This window comes from Podarcis gaigeae (genome assembly GCF_964106915.1).
Source record: "Podarcis gaigeae genome assembly, chromosome: 8".
Lineage (NCBI taxonomy): Eukaryota > Metazoa > Chordata > Lepidosauria > Squamata > Lacertidae > Podarcis > Podarcis gaigeae.
The window spans coordinates 46,079,434-46,102,392 of record NC_139684.1 but is presented as its reverse complement, the minus strand read 5'-3'; positions in this window follow the sequence as shown (position 1 = coordinate 46,102,392).

Below are 22,959 nucleotides of genomic sequence, written 5' to 3'. Positions count from 1 at the left end.
TGATCTGGAACCTGTCTTCTGGTGGCTGAGAGTGTCCACTACTAGCTTCACATAGGTTTTAGACCTTTGCAGTTGAGTGGAAGGGCAAAAAAAGAGGGGTTCATGCATAATCAAGTCAAGCCCAGCTTGTTTTCAGGATGCTTCTGTGCCCATCTTAACACTGCTCATCAGAATTCAAACAGTAATACTCACAGCCCCCTTAGCAGACACTAGACTAATTACAGTTCAATTTTACAGATGTTTCTTAGACACAAGCCTCACTGTGTTCAGTTGGGTTCACTCCCTAGGAGGGAGGGAAGAGAATTTCAATTCAGTTCACATTTAAAATAAAACCTACTGAATTCACACTTCCCTAAACCATGTGTGAACTTAAACAAAGCCACCTTTGAAATTTGCATTTGTATGAATATTGAAAGCAGATTTCCAGCCAAATAATGTATACAAAAATGCATATACTGCATTAAAGTGTGCATAAACATGCCTATAGGCATATGGGCATATATATAGGCATATGCCTATATTCATGAAAATAGCATGCAAAAATGTGCTATATAATGGAATGCTGTGTTGAAAAAGTGTGTATATGCAGCAAAATTGTATATACACATGTGTATATTGGAAGAAAAATGCACTAAAATGCAGATGAATTTTAATGAGGTTTTTTTAGGAAAAGAATTTGCAAATTAATGTGGAAATGCTGATATCTGAACTCTAAGATTAGAAAACTGAAAAACTGAGGGAAACCAAAATTGACAGTTTTGTCCATCTCTATTTGCCAGAGAATGTGATTAGGGGACTTCTTGGGAGGAGCTTATCAAGGTTGGTCACAGCTCTCAGGCGTTCCCGATAGAGTTCTAAAAGTTGCTATTAAGTGGTGTTCAACAGTAGATTCATTTATCCGCCGTCTTATTTCTGCAGTCAGAGATAACAGAAGATTAATCTCCAGAAACTCTGGAGTTTATTGACGATAATGAGGGATATAGAGAATGTGATTAGGATTCTAGCCTTTCAATGAAATGCTATTCAGAAGTAGTAGTAGTCAATGTTCAATGGGACTAAGTATACATAGGATTGTAGCTTTAGTCTGTAAAAAGGACTAATCTTCAAATCATTTTAAAACACCTTGTAGTTGAGGTTTCCATGGGCAACATTTCTTTTGTTCTTTCCTTCCAATAAACCGTAAAGACAGTTTGACAAAATTCCATTAAAAAATAATAATCCTGCAAAACTAAAAAATAAATAAATAGCTGACTGCTTTGTGATTTTAGTTGGTCTGTATCAGGATATTTTATTATACTTTTCCAGTTAATGAAATAATGTGATCAAGTTCAGGTTCTTCTACTTTGTGTGCTGATTATTATTTTCTATTAATAGTTACCAATTAGATTTTTGTATACAAAGAAATAAACACAACAGATGCTTTGCAGATGGACACACCTATTTTTTCCCTCTTTCAATACAACAAAATGTCACAATGCATTTGTCAAGATCTGAATACCTTATGCAAATATAAAGAGTGGGCAGGTGCAAGAACATTATAAAAAGTCAGTTACTCATAACCTCTCTCTTCCATGTAAAAATTATTACCTTAAAAGTATTTCTGAAGAAGTGTGCATGCACACGAAAGCTCATACCAAGAACTAACTTAGTTGGTCTTTAAGGTGCTACTGGAAGGAATTTTTTTTGTTTTGAGTATTTCACACACTTTTCTTCGAGCCTTCTGAACACCTTCTGTATGCAGGAAATAAATTTGGCCTTGCAGTTGTATGTGAAACATTTTCCCCTGGAAAAGTAGTTTCTTTTTCTCTGTGCTCATCATTACAAAAAGTAATAATCAATTTACTTGTTTTCTTCTTTGGTGAGACCAACAAGTGTTTTTGACAACTAAGGACAGAAACTGATTACAGCACACATTCCGAGTGGCCAGAGAGATATTGAAATAGTTGCATAATAAATAACTTTTTTTAGAGATATGCAAGCACAAGCCTCAGTCATAGGTCTGCTCTTTAAATGAACTTTCCTCATGTCAAAACAATAAGAAACAATGAAAAACATAGCTGAATACTAATGACACAGAACAGCATCACCTATTCCTTTCTCTTTCTTCCCTCCTTCTCTCCCACATACACCTGCAGTGCTCAAATTATGCTGAGAGAATTAGTGGTACCCAAATAAAACCCACTAGCCTGAAGCCCACCAATTTTAGCCAAAATTTACTTCTGCAGTCTTCTACAAACAGTAGCTAATGTAGAGAATGGGCTCCTCTGTTCTTTGTATTTAATACCCATGTTATGCTTATTTATGTACAACTAAGTGGATAGATGAAATTTATTTCTCCCTCTCTCATAACACTAGAAGTCATTGTCATCCAATGAAGCTGAATGTTGGAAGATTCAGGACAGATAAGGGGAAATAGTTTTTCACACATTGTTGTTGTTTAGTCGTTTAGTCGTGTCTGACTCTTCGTGACCTCATGGACCAGAGAACGCCAGGCACCTCTGTCCTCCACTGCCTCCTGCAGTTTGGTCAAACTCATGCTGGTAACCTCGAAAACACTATCCAACCATCTCGTCCTATGTCGCCCCCTTCTCCTTGTGCCCTCCATCTTTCCCAACATCAGGTTCTTCTCCAGGGAGTCTTCTCTTCTCATGAGGTGGCCAAAGTACTAGAGCCTCAGCTTCACAATCTGTCCTTCCAGTGAGCACTCAGGGTTGATTTCCTTCAGTATGGAGAGGTTTGATCTTCTTGCAGTCCATGGGACTCTCAAGAGTCTCCTCCAGCACCATAATTCAAAAGCATCAATTCTTCGGCGATCAGCCTTCTTTATGGTCCAGCTCTCACTTCCATACATCACTACTGGGAAAACCATAGCTTTAACTATACGAACCTTTGTTGGCAAGGTGATGTCTCTACTTCTCAGGATGCTGTCTAGGCCTGCCATTGCCCTTCTCCCAAGAAGCAGGCGTCTTTTAATTTCGTGGCTGCTGTCACCATCTGCAGTGATAATTGAGCCCAAGAAAGTAAAATCTCTCACTGCCTCCATTTCTTCACCTTCTATTTGCCAGGAGGTGATGGGACCAGTGGCCATGATGTTGAGCTTCAGACCATATTTTGCGCTCTCCTCTTTCACCCTCATTAAAAGGTTCTTTAATTCCTCCTCACTTTCTGCCATCAAGGTTGTGTCATCTGCATATCTGAGGTTGTTGATATTTCTTCCGGCAATCTTAATTCCGGCTAGGGATTCATCCAGCCCAGCCTTTCGCATGATGAATTCTGCATATAAGTTAAATAAGCAGGGAGACAATATACAGCCTTGTTGTACTCCTTTCCCATTTTTGAACCAATCAGTTGTTCCATATCCAGTTCTAACTGTAGCTTCTTGTCCCACATAGAGATTTCTCAGGAGACAGATGTGGTGATCTGGCACTCCCATTTCTTTAAGAACTTGCCATAGTTTGCCGTGGTCGACCCAGTCAAAGGCTTTTGCACAGTCAATGAAGCAGAAGTAGATGTCTTTTTGGAACTCTCTAGCTTTCTCCATAATCCAGCGCATGTTTGCAATTTGGTCTCTGGTTCCTCTGCCTCTTCTAAATCCAGCTTGTACTTCTGGGAGTTCTCGGTCCACATACTGCTTGAGCCTTCCTTGTAGAATTTTAAGCATAACCTTGCTAGCGTGTGAAATGAGTGCAATTGTGCCGTAGTTGGAGCATTCTTTGGCACTGCCCTTCTTTGGGATTGGGATGTAGACTGATCTTCTCCAATCTTCTGGCCACTGCTGAGTTTTCCAAACTTGCTGGCATATTGAGTGTAGCACCTTAACAGCATATCTCCAATTTTCTTGAACAGATCTCTGGTTCTTCCCATTCTATTGCTTTCCTCTATTTCTTTGCATTGTTCGTTTAAGAAGGTCTTCTTGTCTCTCCTTGCTATTCTTTGGAAATCTGCATTCAATTTCCTGTATCTTTCACCATCTCCCTCGCATTTTGCTTGCCTTCTCTCCCCCGCTATTTGTAACGCCTCATTGGACAGCCACTTTGCTTTCTTGCATTTCCTTTTCATTGGGATGGTTTTCGTTGCTGCCTCCTGTATAATGTTACGAGCCTCCATCCATAGTTCTTCAGGCACTCTGTCCACCTAATCTAAATCCTTAAACCTGTTCCTCACTTCCACTGTGTATTCATAAGGGATTTGACTTAGATTGTATCTTACCGGCCCAGTGGTTTTTCCTACTTTCTTCAGCTTAAGCTTGAATTTTGCTATAAGAAGCTGATGATCTGGGCCACAGTCAGCTCCAGGTCTTGTTTTTGCTGACTGTATAGAGCTTCTCCATCTTTGGCTGCAGAGAATATAATCAATCTGATTTCGATGCTGCCCATCTGGTGATGTCCACGTGTAGAGTTGTCTCTTGTGTTGTTGGAAAAGCGTGTTTGTGATGACCAGCTTGTTCTCTTGACAGAACTCTATTAGACTTTGCCCTGCTTCGTTTTGATCTCCAAGGCCAAACTTGCCAGTTGTTCCTTTTATCTCTTGACTCCCTACTTTAGCATTCCAATCCCCTATAATGAGAAGAACATCCTTCTTTGGTGTCACTTCTATAAGGTGTTGTAAGTCTTCATAGAATTTGTCAATTTCAGTTTCTTCAGCACCAGTAGTTGGTGCATAAACTTGGATTACTGTGATGGTCATCCGAACTGAATTCACCCATTCCCGTCCATTTTAGTTCACTGATGCCCAGGATGTCAATATTTATTCTTGCCATCTCATTTTTGACCACCTCCAACTTACCCAGGTTCATGGTTCTTACATTCCAGGTTCCTATGCAATATTTTTCTTTACAGCATTGGACTTTCCTTTCGCTTCCAGGCATATCCGCAACTGAGCGTCCTTTCGGCTTTGGCGCAGCCACTTCATCAGCTCTGGATCTACTTGTACTTGCCCTCCACTCTTCCCCAGTAGCATGTTGGACGCCTTCCGACCTGAGGGGCTCATCTTCCAGCGTCATAACTTTTATATGCCTGTTGTCTTTGTCCATGGAGTTTTCTTGGCAGGGATACTGGAGTGGCTTGCCGGTTCCTCCTCCAGGTGGATCACGTTTGGTCAAAACTCTCCACTACGACCTGTTCATCTTGGGTGCCCTGCTCGGCATAGTTCATAGCTTCTCTGAGTTCTTCAAGCCCCTTCGCCACGGCAAGGCAGTGATCCATGAAGGGGTTTTCACACATTACATAGTTATATTATAGAATTCATTCCCACAGGAGGCTGTAATGGTTGCCAACTAGGATAGTTTTTTAAAAAGACCAGACACATTTATGGAGGACAAATCCATCAGTGGCTAATACAGTGGTACCTTGGGTTAAGAACTTAATTCATTCTGGAGGTCTGTTCTTACCTGAAACTGTTCTTAACCTGAGGTACCACTTTAGCTAATGAGGCATCTCATTGCCGCCACACTATTTCTGTTCTCCTGAAGCAAAGTTCTTAACCCAAGGTACTATTTCTGGGTTAGCGGAGTCTGTAACCTGAAGTGTCTGTAACCTGAAGCATCTGTAACCTGAGGTACCACTGTATCTACAATGGCTATGATCTGTCTCCACAGTTGGAGACAGTAATGCTTTTGAATACCAGTTGCTCAAAGCTGCAGCAGGGGAGAGTATTTCTGTGCTTACGCCCTGCTTGCATAGGTTTCCCATGGGCATCTGGTTGGCCACCGTATAAACAGGATGCTGGACATTTTTATACACATGACAGGGCTGGAGAACTGCCCTGCAAATTTTGGCATAGATCAAATTTCAGAGGATGGCTGTGATTCAGTTTGTGTTTCTTTTAGAAAGTGCAAATTAGGTAGATTCACTTTTAAATGCCAACTACAACAAATGGCCTTCTTCATTGTGACTTTTGAACATCTCAAATAGTGAGAGGGCTTTTACATCTTCCTTTGGTTCTCTTCCCATAGAGTCCACATGCAGACTGAAATGTTGTCCCTGTTCTACTGAGTTACATCCAGATATCCAAGTTCTACTTTTCACCCCACTGTGCTTTGCAAAGTGCACTCCATCAATCACCTATTTGGTCTACTTGCCAATGTTTCAGAATAGCATTCATTTCCCTTGATTCAATAATACATGCAGCCTCTTCATTGCAATATGTTGTCTTCAGTGGTTGCCAAATTTCCTAAGATATAATTCAGTTAATTGTGGCTTCAAGCAACTTCCAACTGAGCCAAAATGTCCATATACAATTCCCAAACAGAGCACCATTAACGCACATTGGATTATCACTGATAATTCATTGTAGTATTACTTTATCAGAGCTGAGGGCAAAACAGGGCTAGAATACTACTTATGACTGATAACTTTTAATAAAATGACCCCTAACAAGTCCAAACGAAAGTGTAACTCTATTTGGTACAGATTGTGTTGAACCCTTCCTCTCACGTATCTAATTTGAGAATGAAAATGGGAATGCACTTTGGGCTTCACTTTTAGTCTTTGTGGAACAATGCAGAGTGATGCAAGGCTTTAAATAAACAAGCAAAAGCAAAAAAGCAAAATGAAAATGAAAAACCATTGGCTGAAACAGAAGATTAAGTAAAGCAAATGGAAAGTCTTCCTGGAGGTTTCAGAGAATTTTCTCTCGACCTATGTTATTAACTGGTGGGTTCCATTTCATACCTTTTCATTGATATGGAGGAACAGGGGAATGAAATTCTTGCCATTGCTTGAAATGCACATGGCACAATAGCGAGTCTCCCTATGTTAATGTTCTTTGGATGTATTCTAAGTAGGTGGAAATCTCATACTGAGTTCCAATTCACACAGAGAGAAATAATGTAGATAAACATATGGGTGCTTTAGCTCTGATTACAAGTGATGCAGAACTTGTAGAAGGGAGGAAAAGTGACGCCAATACTGCTCTTCTTCTGTGCTTTCAATAGCCCTAAACACTGACAATGAAAAGAGAGCTACTGATTAACTACTGATATTAGCAATTAAATTGACTATGCACATGCTGAAGGCACAAATTGTTATTTAACAAGAGTTATATATCACATAATCAACAAAAGCCTCTAAGCAGTTCACATAAAACAATATAAAATGTACATATGAAAATACCAATAAAATCAAACTCTGCAAACAAGTGAATGTAACATTTCGCAAAACCAGCAGCTTCGTCATATCTATCTCATAAAATGGCATATGATTTTGTACTCTTTGTTGAACATTGCTATAGTTACACAGTATTTAAAAAGCAGCATAAGCAAATGCTGTGCAATGACACAATTTTTCTTTTCTTTTACAACTTAATCTTCAATATAGCCAATTCTGCAGTGGATTCTTCTCTGCCTTTTAAAACTTCTTTGATCTGACATGGCACCATTGGTTATGATATAACTCTAGGCTACACCTCAGTATCTCATTCCACATGTGAGTGTTGAAGAAGACAAGGGCTTCATTTATTTTGATTTATTTGAAATGAGGCATTGTTTCAGGAGAAAAGATAAAGAGGAAAAAATGACCGTGCTATACAAGTGAAAACAGAAGGCCAAACAGCATCTCACTGGAAATAATTAAGAGCTTCTGAGACTCTAGGACAGGGGTGGGAAACTAGATCTGCCCCCATTTCCCTCCCACCCACCCACAGCTGATGTCACAACTGCTGATGTCACAATGTCAGGTGACCTGCTTTACTTTGCGTGTATAATTTTGAAAACAAACTGCACAAGGATAGTTACAGCAATTTGCAGGCAGAAACAATCACCTGATTGTTCCAGTGATCATAACAAATCCTGTTTTCAGCCCAGCCATGGCTTTGCCTGCCCCACACCTGATGCCATGCAGACCTATGGACTGAAAGCTATCCTTCACTACTCTGGGTATATAAAGAACTTGGGGGGTTGTTCTGATCTCCCCATGGCTGGAGTAAGTAGGAAAGATGGAAAGGACAGTACAACAGATGGGACCAGAGACATTCCCAACCCTTTCTGCAAAGCTATTGAAAATATTCTTCCTACAGCCCATCATGCAGCCATCACTCTGATCATAGCATGGGAACATTACTCTTCTTAACCAATGACCTCTGAACATCTTGTAAGGTGAGCCTTCATCATGACTCATTGTTTTTAATATTCATAGGAAGTGAAACTATAGTATTGATTAGCTATTTTCATCTTCTCTGCATTAATCATGAATGCATTTGGAATGGATCATAAATGCAATTCCCCCTAATATCAAACTTGGTGGTCCTGTGCCAATGAGCAGGGTGGAAAATGCAGCCACCCAAATGCCCAATAACTCCCTGGGCATGGAAAAAATATATAGAGGCTCCCTCACACACAAAAATGCTCTTCTGATGAGGGATGTGCATGGTGCACAAAGCATTTCATCAGTATTTTTAATTTTGATCTAATTTTATATATTTAAAATGAGTGTATTTGAATTGATCATCAATTCCCCCTAATATCAAACCTGGTGAACATGTGCCAAGTAGGGCAGTGAATGGAATGATCTACATCTCCAAAACAGCAACAACAATAACCCCTAGGCATGGAGAAAAGGAAAAGCACTCCCCAACACCTCTATAAGATCCTCTTCTGCTGAGTTGAGAAAGGGGTGTAGTTCAGTGATACAGCATTTCCAGATGGGGCTGGGGAAGACTCCTGTCTGAAATCCTGGAGAGCTTTCCTTGTGTAGACAATACTGAGCTAGATTCACCAATGGTCTGACTCAGCACAAGGCAGATAGTTTCCCATGTTCCTTGTAGATGTACATGGTGCATGAAGACATCTAACAGGAATACAGAAGGTTAGAAATTGCTTGCTTGTTTAAAAGCAATGTGATATTTTGTTTTTTGCAACATTTATTTGTAACTATTTAAAGACTGTTCTGCAGGAAAGCTTTGGAACTCATTCTTGTGGTGGAGAGCAAATTCATTTCTGCTCTACACAAGGTCCAGATCAGGGATTCTGCTTGCAGTGACTAACACACTTTGAGGTCTTAGTGAATAGCTAAGTGAATATGTCAACCCATTGTATGGCAGCTATGAAAAAGACAAATTCCATGCTAGGGAACATTAGGAAAGGAATTGAAAATACAACTGCCAGTATCATGGTGCCATTGTACAAATCTATGGTGTGGCCTCGCTTGGAACTTTTCCATGTTCTGAATCTTATGGAATGTAATTTCTTTATATTTTAAATTATTTGTTTTCTATCTCTGGTAATTCTTATTCATTTTGTATGATTTTTGTGTGTTTTCCCATTGCAGAAGGGCAGTGGTCTTTTCAGCTGTGCACATGCATAATCTGCAGGCAATTCTTCAATTAGATGTGCTTGGATGAATTGATTTGATGCTAAATTACACTTTCTCAGGCTGAGAGAAATTGATAACCATCTATTATGTCTGTGAATTTCCATCTATACCAATCTGTTTCTTTCCTTTCAATTTTGTATACATTTTTAAAAGAACTCGGATAATATTATTCACTTGACTTTACAAGTGCCTTGTTTTCCACCTTGTTTAGTGTTCAATGAAAATAAAGGTATAGCTAAACATGGGTAATCCCACACAATAACCAACTCATTCTCTGAGTACCGATCCTTATGAGGCCTTATGCAGTAGACTCATTCACATACAGTGGCTGGCCATATGCTTCCAGGAAACCCACCCCCAGCAAGTCATATAAGCAACAACCCCTTCCTATTGTGGCCTTCCTCCACAACTACTGGTATTCAGTGATCTGCAGCCTGTCAACATGGTGGTTCAATCCGACATCACAACTGGCAGCTGCTGATGACCCAACCTCACTGAATGTTGAGGCATGACCAGATGGTCCCAGCTTAGATCAGATACATCCAGAGTGATTCGGAGCTGTCAAAAAGGGGGAGCATTAGGCAGCAAGGAGAGAGGAGAAGAATGAGAAACAGAATGCCTGTGTCTCCTTCCTCTTCTCCCGACTTAATGTTTAATAAGCCCACAAATCCTAATATTTTAGGTGTTTTCAAATGTGCCAGATCATGACTGTATCAGCCTGAGGTCATCCCATGTTGGATCAGTGCCACTCAAAGCACTAAATGATTCCCCAAATCAGGTTGGGGTGTGTGCACAGCCTGAGCAATTACTAAGGTGCTCCTTCCTGTATTAGTCAAGTTTATCATTTGGATCCCATATTCTTAAAATCCAGTCTTCAAGTGTTACAACATTAATTTTTTTCCTAGTTAATCCTGCATGAGCAGATGCTACTAGAAGTATTTTAATATCCCTGTCATCTAAGAAGACTAGATCTTTTATAAAACTGTAGAATTATAACTGGGGGCTCTGCTGGTGAGTCATACTCTGTTATACTCCCTATTTCTCTTACAATGGTTGCCCATAAAGTTCTTATTTGTCTCACCCACACACCCAAACCCAAATAAGCTGTATATTGTCATACATTGCTTTATGGACCAGCCACTACACCTGTCATGGGCCCCATGAAGATGTCACAGAGGGGATGGTGGGATCGTGAGGAGGAATAGGATAAGCTCAAGGAGTTAGAGCCTGAGCTGGATACAGGAAGTGGCCAAAAGACTCTGTCTCTGGGAAGCATCTGTCTCTGGGAAGGGAGACAGTAGTTTAGGGAATAGAGGGGTAGATCCAAGGGGGAGACAAAGCAGAGGGGGCAGAAAGTGTTCCACCTCCGTGACATTGAACACCCCTGGTTAGACACCTCCTACTGTGGAGCTGCCACAGATTCCTCCTTTAGGGAAGGAGACACGTTAAACTGGATTCTGAAAAGGCACCAGTGTTGCCTCCCTCTTCAAGGTTTAAGAAAGGGAGGGAAGGTATTTCCATCAGAATTGTGGGAGGAGAATAGAAGGTATTCATTTTCTTCTCCCTGAAATCCCCCTTGTGCTTCTCAAGTGACTGGGAAATAGCTAAGAGGGGTTAATGTAGGGTTGAACTGAAGGGGGAAAGGCTCCTTTGGAGGAAGGGTGGGATATAAGAATAAATGAATGATCTGTATTTCAAGCTGTCCCTTCTGCTTGCTTCTTGGTGTGTGAGGGAAGTGGATGTTTTGGGCCATGTAAGATTAGGCGGTAGGTCAGCAGCAACCTGGGAGTGGAGATTGCACACTTCTGAAGAAGAAATAGAAAGAAGGCAACTTTCCTAGAGACTATGCATAGTGACTGGAGAATGTGCATATTGCCCAAAGGATGTGCAACATACAGCCGAGATATGGACATTTAGCTTTTAGTTGATTTTAATTATTTATTAAATATTTTAAATTGCTGTTGTTGTTTTTTACTGTTTTCACTGATCATTTTATTGTTTTATTCTTTTGCAAACCACTTTGAGGTTTGTTTGTTTGTTTTACAATCAAGCTGTCTGTATATAAATTTTATGAAATACATAAATTAAAAAAATCCCTAAAGCCTGGTAGAGTTTATGCATAATGGCCAGAGAATGTACAAAATTCAGCTGAGATAAGCAATTCTCCAAGCCTGCTGGGGATTATGTATTGACTGGCAAATTTGCATAATTCCCTGTTCATGGGAGGATTATGTGTATATTTTCCATGAGGCCTGGTGAATGTGCATTAGGAATGGTTGTTATGCACATTAACTACTCAGATTACATTCCCTTTCTGACACACACAAATACACATATATCCACTTAAAAAGGTTGTTTATTTAAGATTTTTAATAGCCATCAGAAAGATGACAGAGACAGCAGTATTATGGAGTAGAACAATCTTTGGAGTTCTATCCCTTGTCAGGATGGACTGTTTGTATGATTTTAAGATGAAACCTCCCTTTCCCAATTACTATGGTTTCTAAATGTCTACCACTGTATAATTTAGAGGATTTAAAAATGGTTTAAAATGTATCACAAAAGATCTTCCTTGACATTTTAATGAGCAATTTCTAAATTATGATGGTGGTAATAAAACTTTTTAATGCCCCCTGGGAGAGAATTATGGTTACTTTCTTTCTTTACAAAAAAGAAAATTGTTTCAATACTGTTTTCTTGTGGATTATTTTAAAAAAAACCACATTTGCCTCCAAAACTCTTTTGCATGTGAGCGTATTAAAAATATCAAGAGGAACAATGTTGTCAAAATAAATTTATTTCAGTGCAGTAGGAAAGGCATTGCTTAGGTGTAAAAGAAGTTTTAAAATACAAATTGTTCACATTTTACATTGCTCGTATAGCCTTAAAAGCTGAAGTAGAGTCAGCGCTGGAGAATTGGAGACATCACTTTAAACCAGATTGTAGACTAGGCTTCTTCACCCTCAGGTTGACCACAACTCCCATAATTCCTAACTAGGTTAGCCAATGTTTAGGAATGATAGAAATTGCAATCCGACAACATTTTATCACTAACATAGCAGCTCCACCCCACCAATCAATAATACTTCTGCTGGTTGCTACCCAAATGTTAGCTTGTTTCTGCATCTGTTGGGGTGTGTGTGTGTGTGACTTGTGTTACATATGTGATTGTGTGTAGCCAGAACTGTCTTTGCTCGGGGTTCAGTTTCTCCCATGAGTCTCAAGCAGAGTGGGAGTAGATGGTAGTTGTATTAGAAATAAGGCCTCATGTTGTGCACAGCCTGCCATTTTACTTGCTACAGCTGCTGAGGTTAATTTTGAACCGTGTGATAATGGAGTGCAAGGCAATTAATTATTTTCCCCTCCCTTTTAACTTAAAATAACAAGCTTTGACTTAAAGAACACAACACTTCCTTGGTTTTTAAAACAAGATGAGATGAAATATTGCAAAGTAAATTAATGCAGTACATGGCAGATGGGGCAAAGCTCTTAGCAATCGGTGGTGCCTAAACAGTGAGAAGTTGCAATGTGCAATGAGCAAGGTTTGGGCAGTTTAAGATGTTGCAAGGACAGCCATATTTTTCCCTTGTCAATTCCTGGAGAGTATGGGGAGGAGGCGAGAAGCTAACAAATTCTCTTGACTTGAATTTGCTTGCAAAAGTAATAATAATGAACTTTTGTGCACTCTTTATGAGGCTTTCTTCACCTTTTCCAATTATGCAAGTTGATGGATTTAGCCGTTTCAGGGGGGCAAAAAGGTGGGAAAGTACTGGATTTAACAGCCTGATACTTCAAATGGAAGGCTAGGGAGGAATTTCAACTCCCGCTGACATTTCTATCAATCTCTTGTTCTCTGGCCAATCAGCTATCTGCACTGCTCAGCCAATTCCAAGCCAATGCTATGGCCAGGTGGTCTTTCCTAGCAACTTCTAGGGCACCCCCAGGCAAATTGGCTGTCCCCCTTCAGTCTAGCCAATCAAGGAACAAAGGGTTGCTCCAGATAGGTGTGTACCAGACCACAGTCTTAAAGGTGCTGGCACTGTGTGTGTGTGTGTGTGTATGCGTGTGCGTGCGTGCATGCGCATACATCCACACACCACATATCTATGAATGAGAAAATTCCTGTATGCAAAGATTCAGTACTCTATGGTGAGAAAACCCCAAGAGAGATTTAAGGTCACAAAATATGCAGCAAAGTAAAGCATGGAAATATAGGTTGATAGGGCTTTGCAAGTGAGTTCCAAAATTACCCTCTTCACCCAGCATAGGAAGTTTGGTAAGTTAAGAAATTGTTTACTTACAAATTCTCCAAGGGTCACATTCATGTGCTTCAGAAAAGCAATAAAATACAGCTTTCTAACAAAGTGGTAGAAGTTCCTAGATCATTAGTGTAGGAGCTCAAGCATGGCTGCTGAGAACCATAGGGCTGAGCTGGAGAAACCAGCTCAGACCTCTTCACACACTGAGTTTCTCAGGTAGACTGGGTTGGAACATGAAGCTTGATTACCTATTTCCTTCCAAGGTAAGGGAGCCAAGCCTGACAGGACAGCTTACTCTCTGGCTGTAACCCATTCATGCATTAATTAGACTTAAGTATGTTATCCCACAAAAATCCTTTGCAGGACTGTTAACAAGAATCTCCATAAGCCTTACTGTATTAAATGAAAATAAAACTTCTCTTCCAGTCCGTTTTTCTTCTTGTTGTCTCCTTTCCTACTCACAACTCCTGTTGACATACAGTCTCAAAATTTCAATTCTTGAGGTTGGGATGGGAAGCCCCATGTCTGAACCTCTGGAGAGCCGCTGGTAGAATCTACACACACAAAAAAATGTTCTGCAAATGCTTTTAAAAGCATTTTTTAAAAATACATTGAATTTTCCATAAGGCTCACCATCACATTCACATTGTATATTGCACTTAAAACACACTTATAACTTTTTATTTGCAGCTGTATATCAGTCGTTGGTGGCAATGGATGAACAAATGGTATAACTCAGTATAATGCAACTTTCACTACTCTAAAATATCCTTTCTCAGAGCCAAGTTTCCTGTTTGATCTATCTGACTAAAAAAATCACAAGGTGCATGAGCTCATTCATTGTTCCTTCTCAGCAAGGAGCCTACAGAAACCTGTTGAGGTTGATCAGCCATAGAACTCTTGGCATGGGAGACTCCCCTCCAACCAGCATTTTGTCATTTAACTTTAGCACCATGCCAAATGAGGGATTTTAAGAATGTGCAGTATTATTATGATTATGATTATGATTATGATTATGATTATTCAAATCTTCTTCAGGGGTACAAGTGATCCAGTGGTGGGTAGCCTAATTGCATGGCTGAGGCAATATTGATTGCTATGTTTTATGGTGCCAATTAATCTCAAGCTCTTTTAACCAATGAGTACGTCAATATTTATGATTGTATGTCTTTGCATTAAATGGGGAGGATTGTGGGAGCAACCTGATTAAGCATCAGCAGTTCTGTGGCTTCTCTACATTTGTACATGATCTCTCTCTCTCTCTGTCTCTCAATATCATACACCTAGCCAGAAAAGCTGCCCATGAGGACCTCTTTATTTGCTGTCAACTTTCTCCCCTTGATGAGGGATAATGTGAGCTCTTTTCTCCTGACCTTTACAGTAAGTAGTCACGTTGACTGCTGAACACTGATACATTTGCTCCATTACCTAGAAAGGTTTTAGCTTAAAGCATTGCCCTTGCTTCCTCTGCTGAAGAAGGGAAAAGTCTTTTGAAACAAATGACTGATCACATACTCCAACTTAAAGATTTTTTAGTCTTTGGTCTGAAACACTCTTTCAGTCTCGTCAAGCAAGTATTTGAAGCCTATAATTAAATGTTGTTTAAAAATATTCTGTACCTTTGGGAGCTAAAAATATTTTAATATATGGGATTTGTGTGTGTGTGTTTAACTCACAGCAATAATTTTGCTTTAAAAAGTAATAATAATCAGGTATTCTGTTAAGTTCACAGCCATGCATTCAATATTGCCTCAGCCAAATGACTGCTATCCTGAAAACCAGCCCACATATATGTAGAATCATCAAAGAAATAACAATAAAGTTGTAAAAATAAAAAATAAATAAATGTAGGAATATTTCTCAGGGAGGAAGTCAAAATCCCCCATACATTTAGGAAGTGTGTGGCCTACTTAGCTTGTTTGAATTAAATACAAAATAAAAAAATAGATGAGGTAGTTTAAGCCTAAGGGGAGTTCTGAACCACCATCATAATGCTCTTTCCAATTCCTCCTGAACATGTGTTGGAAGGAATGCACTGGAGCAGGTTGGCTATTTAAATTGAGTATTTAAAGAGTTGCCTCCAAACTGCTGAGATGCTCTCTTCATCTTCCCTGCTGGGGCATCATAAACTGTGATAAAGCCAGAACAATAAAAACAAGATTAAGTAATCTTTTTTGGTGGTGGTGGTGGGGCAAGGACATTACCCCAAAGGAAAGTTGTCAGTGGTCACCTTCCAGTAATGGAAGGGTCAAGATCCACAAACAACAGCAACAGCATTATACTGATTGCATGTTCAACACACTTCCCACTTCCAGATCTCGCTTGTGGGCTTCCCATCTAGTAGACCACTTTAAAAACAGGATGATGGACTAGATGGTCCTTTGGTCTGATCCAGCAGGGCTCTTACCTTAGAATCATAAAATCCTAGAATAATAGAGTTATAAGGGACTACCAGGGTCATCTATTCTAACTCCCTGCAATGCAGGTGTCTTTTTGCCCAAAATGGGGCTTGAATCCATGAATCCATGAATTTCATGTTCTAGTGACTGAGCTTCCCCAGCTTTTCTTATCCCGCAAGCTGAAAAAGTTGAGAGAGCAGCTTAGAAGGTGCAGGTCAGGCCACAAGGCACACACAGCTCTTTCCTCGACCATTTTCCCACTGTTCCCCACTGCCTAGCCCCAAATCTTCATTTTGAGACATTCTGTCTCATTCTTCCTAATGGTAGGGCTTGAACTGGTCAACTGGCAAATGAGAAGTTGCCCAAGAGGTATCAGCATTATTGTAGACACCTCAGGAACAGCCTCCCATTCCTCAGTGGAAAGCACCAGGTGAAAAAAAGGCATTTTTTTAAATAAAAAATGCTCTATGCCACTACTACCAATATAAGAATGCCTTTCATTGTTGTGGTGGAAGGAAATTTAATTCCAGGTGTATCAATAAGTTAAAAAAATTATCAGGGCACTAAGTCTGTATTTAAACACACAAGTTTTTTTTCTCCCAGGTTTACAAGCTTTAGGAATATTTTAACAATACTTCCTTTTTATCTGAGGTCAAAGCTTAAATTTGCAACTTCCAAATCCTCTTACATTAGTGGAAATGCTAAAGAAAAGCTTGCCAATTGTGGGACCTTTGCTGAACACAGGCAGCTCTGACTGCAGATAGTTTTAAGAGTTAAGTGATAGGACTGTTTGTCTCAGGATGCAAACTATAATGCAGCTATTAGTGATATGAAATACTAGCTATTAGTATAATCCAGAGGTAGCTGCTTTAATCTTCTTAGCAAAAGGCCACTGTTATTCATTAAGGCCAGAATGTGGAGAGAAGATCTAGATTGTACTTATATGAAATGATTAAATATTCATTTCATTTTATGTATATAAAGCTAAAAGAATGCCCCATTTTACTCCATTATTACCTCTAACCTCCTAAAGCAATTTTAAAACTATATTATTCACAAGATACATAACTATAAGTAGAAAAGTTGGTATAGCACAGTTGGGGTGTGTGAGTATAGAAGATTTCTGCCCTACAGAGATGAAGGGGATGCGTTCCCTTCTGGGCAATTTTCTGGATATCACTTGCATGTGGTGGGAGGGTCAGATGCAAAATGGATGGAGCAACAAATATAAATGCTACCTTTCCTAAATTAGCTTAGTTTCTACACATGTCCCTTTCTATTCTCAATCCAGGAAGCAATATGCATGAGGAAGACTTCAGATGCAAAATGTATGGTAAAATGATTGTCTTTATTACATATAACACATTGAAAAATCTGCACAAACCAGTTAACCAAAACAGCTAGATCAAAGGAGTCTGGGCAGGTGAGTGATCTAATAAGGAGGGACCTGATCCCTCACATCTCTTGTTTGCAACCCCAATCTGTGGCCACATAGCAAAGAATTCAAAGGAAATTCTCATTCATTGCTGTGTGAACCTTGGGTATGTGGCCCTGACACACACTCCCTGGCCCCACTGTCCAGTATTCACTATACGTACAGGGACCCTCCAGGACAGAGGAAGTAGAAAGGGACTAAATTGTGCCCTTAACCCAACATTGTCTCAGGTGCTTCATCCATCAGTCCTTAAAATTCTCTCATCTACCCAGAGTAAATGCCAATTAAATCCAATTCACAAAGCACAACTGCAATAGAAGACCAACCAACAGTCTGAAGTAGGTAAAACAGAGGAGTCCAAAGGGCCAATCATGGATGTTATGTACTGAAGTTCTCACCCTGGGCCAGCAGAGGGATACTGTAGATAGTTTTCACTCAGGTCCACATATGCAAATAAGGGATTGAAAGTGACGTTCAGTGATTGGATAGTTACAGAAAGTTGTTACAGTTGCGCTGTACTGGAGCTCTATATAAGCAGGCTGGCGGAACCCTTCAGTTCAGTTCTGTTCTGGCCTGTGAATAAACAAGAGCTGTTTGAAGAATTGTTGTGTCGTCTGATATGTTCACCCACAACTTAACACTGGACTTGCCCACAAAATACTTCTCAGTCCCTACAAGGGGCAACTACTGTATGTTGAGAGCTGCAGTCTTAAACATGCTTATCAGGGAGTAAGTATTAATGCACTCAATGAGGCTTACTTCTAAGTAGACATGTGTAGGTTGCCTGGGGAAACATCTACCCATGTTGTAAGGAAAATCAATGACTTCTAATAATCAGTGTACCTCAAAGATTCAACACACTAACAGAATCACATGTCAAAAATCATTTTAATGCAAGTTCACTAAAGGTAACTTGACAAAGAAGATTAATTATGGCCTGTTTTGTTCCAGTTTAATTAAAGTCTGGGTGTATTCTGTGTTAATGTCTGCTATTCATTGTTTTCTTTTATTGTTTGATCTCAGAAGTTATTACATCTAATTTAGGCATTTCCAATTAACTCCCGATCATTCTCCCTATTTTCGGATACAATGATTTCATGGTCTTTAAGCCATTCTGTGGTGTTCCATTCTTATTCAAGAACATATAAAAGATTGGTTTAAAATGTTAGCTGTGTGTCAAGCTCTTATTTTACAGCTGAACACTACATTTCACCATCTTTTTCTGCTTGACAGTTCTCTTTTAGCAAGTAGTACCAGAATCCTTTCATAATAGGCTTTTAGAGCCTTTCCCCAACCTGTAGGAAAGTCTATTAGATTGTCTTTCTACTGACTTAATGAGCTGAAGCACAGGTTTTGGGTGGTTTTTTAATTATAAAAAAAGCAAAGCATTCCGCAGCTCAGTCATAGACTTCCTCCTGGTAAACAAAGCAGGAGAAGAGACATGCAAATAAAGCCAGATTCAGCAAGAAATCTGAATTTCAAACATGCTGTACTTAAAACTTTTCCCTGCTGAGCACAGGATGCTCTGGGATGCATTAGAAATTCTAATTCCGGGAGGAGAGCTAATTCAAAAAAAAATCTGCTATAGTTCATAGATGCATAATCTTTCCTGTGCTACAAAAAACATGTAAATTAAAGCCTGTCATTTCCCATGTGGCTCATTTCAGATATGTAACAGCCTTTATTTTCTTATTTTAGTGTGACATATTTATTCATTTAAAGCAGGGGTGGCTAACCTATGCTCTCCAGGTGTTGTTAGGCTTCAGCTTCCATTAACCTCGACCAGTCTGGCAACCAGGTAAGGGTAAATTAGAGTGGGAATCAGTGCAAAAATATAGATTTCAAAAGTGCACTGAAACTGAATTATTGTCCCAAAGCTCTTAAAACTCACAGCTGTTAAAGCAAAATTATGTTTGATTGATTTAGCATTTTCTCCTCAGCCATGCATAGCACCATGTAGTTCCATTTTCCCCATTAATGATAATGCTATTCTTATCTAAGAGAGAGCAAAACTTCCTCTACACCTAGAGTGGCCATTCTGGTGCCCCATCAAATGTTGCTGCACTTCAAATCCAATCAGCATTAACCAACATAGCCAATGGTGAAGAATGATAGAAGTTTTAGTCAGGAAGGAACTACCTTAGCTACCTTGGCCTACAGTCTGGTTCATGCATACAAATTCACCCACCTACCTACCCCATTTTGCCACACACCACACAGCAGCTATTTTTGACTAGCAGCCATGACAGTCTCAAAATCCCTAATGTGTTCATTGGCCAAAAAAGCTTGGCAGTCCCTGATCTCCTTTATTTCAGAAGGGGCCCAGCTCATTCAATAATGTAGGCTGAGGACCTTGTCCTGGTGGCAAGACATTGTCCCCCACACCAATAGGTGTTTGTTGTGTGTGGGGCCCAGCCCCAGCTTAGTATATGAATGAGTTTAGAACTTAGATCTACAACTTGAAGGTGCGTAGACTCCTTATAAATGGTCAGGGACCCTGCTTTGTCTACAAGGTGTATGTACTCAAGTTCTGTACAGAGGTTACTGAATTCAGGCAGGGTCCCCCCACCCCCACCCCGAAGTTCTCACCTGTCCATGTGTTAATTCCACCCTGTTGGTTGTCTGAATAAGACTCTCGTTGTCTGACTGGGGAGACCCCATTGTAGAAGCCATTCTGGTTCTGCTTCAGCAAGTCTTAGTCTTCTACAGGCTTGGTAATTGTATCTTCAACAATACTTTCCAGTATGTTTCCCCAAACAGGCATTATGCTAACCTGCCTGTAATTTCCAGCAACACCCCCGATCTCCTTTTTTTTTCATTTTTTAAACTGTGTAACATTGGCCACTCTCAAGTTCTCAGGTATAAAGGTTTGTCTTGGGGACAAATTGCATATTTTTGTTAGAATATCAGCAATTTCACAACTGAATTCTTTAAGAACTCGCAGGTGGATGCCATATGGGACTGGTGATATTGACAGATTGATCAATTGTCTATAAGGCCTAGAACTTTACTTCTTCTCACTCTTAGTTGCCTCAGTTCCTCAGAATCCCTATGTGTGAAATTTAGTTCTGGCAGAGGTATCATTCCACTACCCTCTTCTGTGAAGACAGACACAAATAATATATCCAGCTTCTCTACAATCACTTTTTTTTTTTCATTGACAAGGATGTTCTTTGATAACTTTGCTTCCATTGTCACCCAAAGGTCCAACTACCTTCCTAGCCAGTCTCCTGCTACTAATGAATTTGATTCTTATTATTTGTTGTTGCTGTTTTTTATGTTACTAGCAATTTTCTCCTCAAATACCTTACTTCCATTTAGAAAATACAAAGCTGAGAGCAATTGAAAAATTGCATTATTCTCATGAATTAGGCTTACCTGAGCTGTTCTAACCTTCATGACAGTTTTGGAAATACTAAACTGAACAGATGGTGGTAGTTTTACACAATCACCTCAGAACAGATTTTGACACAGTATCCTATTGTTTAATCAGTGGTGTATGAAACGTTTAGCAGAAACATCAAGCAGCTCTAGAGTCTTTAGTCTTTTTTCATCAACAAAGCTATAGAAAAATATATTAGGGAAAGATTGACTAAATATATATTTCTAGTGAATTTGAAGCAGTTATAAAAAGTGATATTGATTACTCTTTCAGACATTAGACCAATGATACAGTCTTCAAATATACTCTCACAGTGAAGTACTATGCAAGTCTACTCAGAAGAAACTGCCAGCTGTCTACAGTGGGACTTACAGTGTAATCCTAACTTTATCCACTCAGAAGTAGGGATGAATGAATTTCTCTTTTGGCTTCTCATTTTTCCAATCTTAAATTCAGTCCTCCACATGTAGTCTTCATGAAAATTGGTCAGCATTTTTCTCCTGGCTCTGGAATGGTAGGAGTAGGTGAAATGCCATCCCAGTACTAACTGTGTACTAGTAAAACCAGATCATCACATCTGGCATAAGTGGATGTAGCAAGAGTGAAATAGTTTGTTCCAATCATGGAAAGGTGGCAGGAACTTTTCTTGCGGCTGTTTCCACTTCTGTCTTCTGCAAGCTGTTCAATAATAAGTTTTTTATCACCAAATTCACATTATGTTTATTCCTGTAATATATCTTAACTTCAAGTGTAGCTGTGGTTAATTGCTAATCCATATTCACTGAACAGAACAAATGAGGGCAGAAAAAGTGGCGGTTTCATGTTCTGTCTCATCAAATGTGTGAACTTATGGTCTCCCCTTCCCCCCTCTTTTGAACTGAGACATTGACGTGGCTTCTTATCCACCAATTTAGGAAACCCTTCAGGAACGATAGTAGCATTTTTAAGAGTGAGGTTAGGAGGCAGAGTTTTCAAAGACGGAGATGAATCATATTAGGGAACGTAGTTGCTGACTGGGTATGCTGCTTATTCGTTAATGTTTTCATTTTCTCTCTCTCTCCCTTAAATGTTCTCTAATGGTAATTTAGTAATTGCATTATGAGCTTTAACCTCAACCTAACTTTCTTCTGCAAGAGAAGCAGTTCTAATGAGGACCTCCAGCTGTGATGTATGACCTACTGTGGAATTGGGTGCAAAGAAGGTAGATGAGGAGCTACGAGTAGATTTCTCAGTGATTTGTAGAAGATTAAAAAAAATGGCTCTGACTCCCAGCTGTTTAACAATAATGACAAAAAAAAAAACCCCAAACCATTTCCCACATTAAATCAGGCTACTAAAATGTAGACAGTAATCAGATGTGGAGTTTTATGTGGATAGACTTCATACGCAGTTCAGTTCTGGTATTAATAACCAATTCCTAAGCTCAGAATGCGTTCAAATGGATCTCTCTGTGTGTGTGCACACACGCAAGCTAGTAGATCTTGGATTTCAGGTAAAACAAACAGGACATCCAACAAGCCTGCCATTTGTCCATCTGAAATTATGATTATGAAATGTGTTCTTCTAAGTAACTAATCAGTACAACCACAGTTATTCAGCAGTAGCCAACATATATTAAAATGCCGCTACTCATTGTGGTGGTTGCTGCTGCTGTTACTAAGAATGTAAGATGATAAGAAGAGCCCAATTGGATCAGAAAATGGCTCTATCGTGTTGCAATGATTGAAGAAAATCATTTTTTTGTGAATTCCATCAGAAATTCATGGAAGAGGCGGCTATCAATGGCTACAAGGCACTATGGCTATGTTCTATCTCCACTATTAGATGTAGTAATCCTCTGAAGACAAATTACTGGGGATCATACGTATGTGGAATGCTCTTGTACTCAGATCATGCCTTCAGTCTTCCCATAGGCCTCAGCTTAGCCACTGTGAGAACAGGCCGCTGGACTAGATGGGCATTTAGTCTGATCCAGAAGACTCTTCTAATGTTCTTATCTAATTTCTGCATTAATCTGCAACTAATCCACATACCAATAATCATATTTAATAGATATTTTTGGACATTCAGCCAAAGTATGCATTTCTAAGACTTCACTCTTAAAGGAGAAATGAAGAGAGAACAAATTGTGGTCGAATTGCCACATTCAATAAATTACAGGTTGAATGAATTTGCT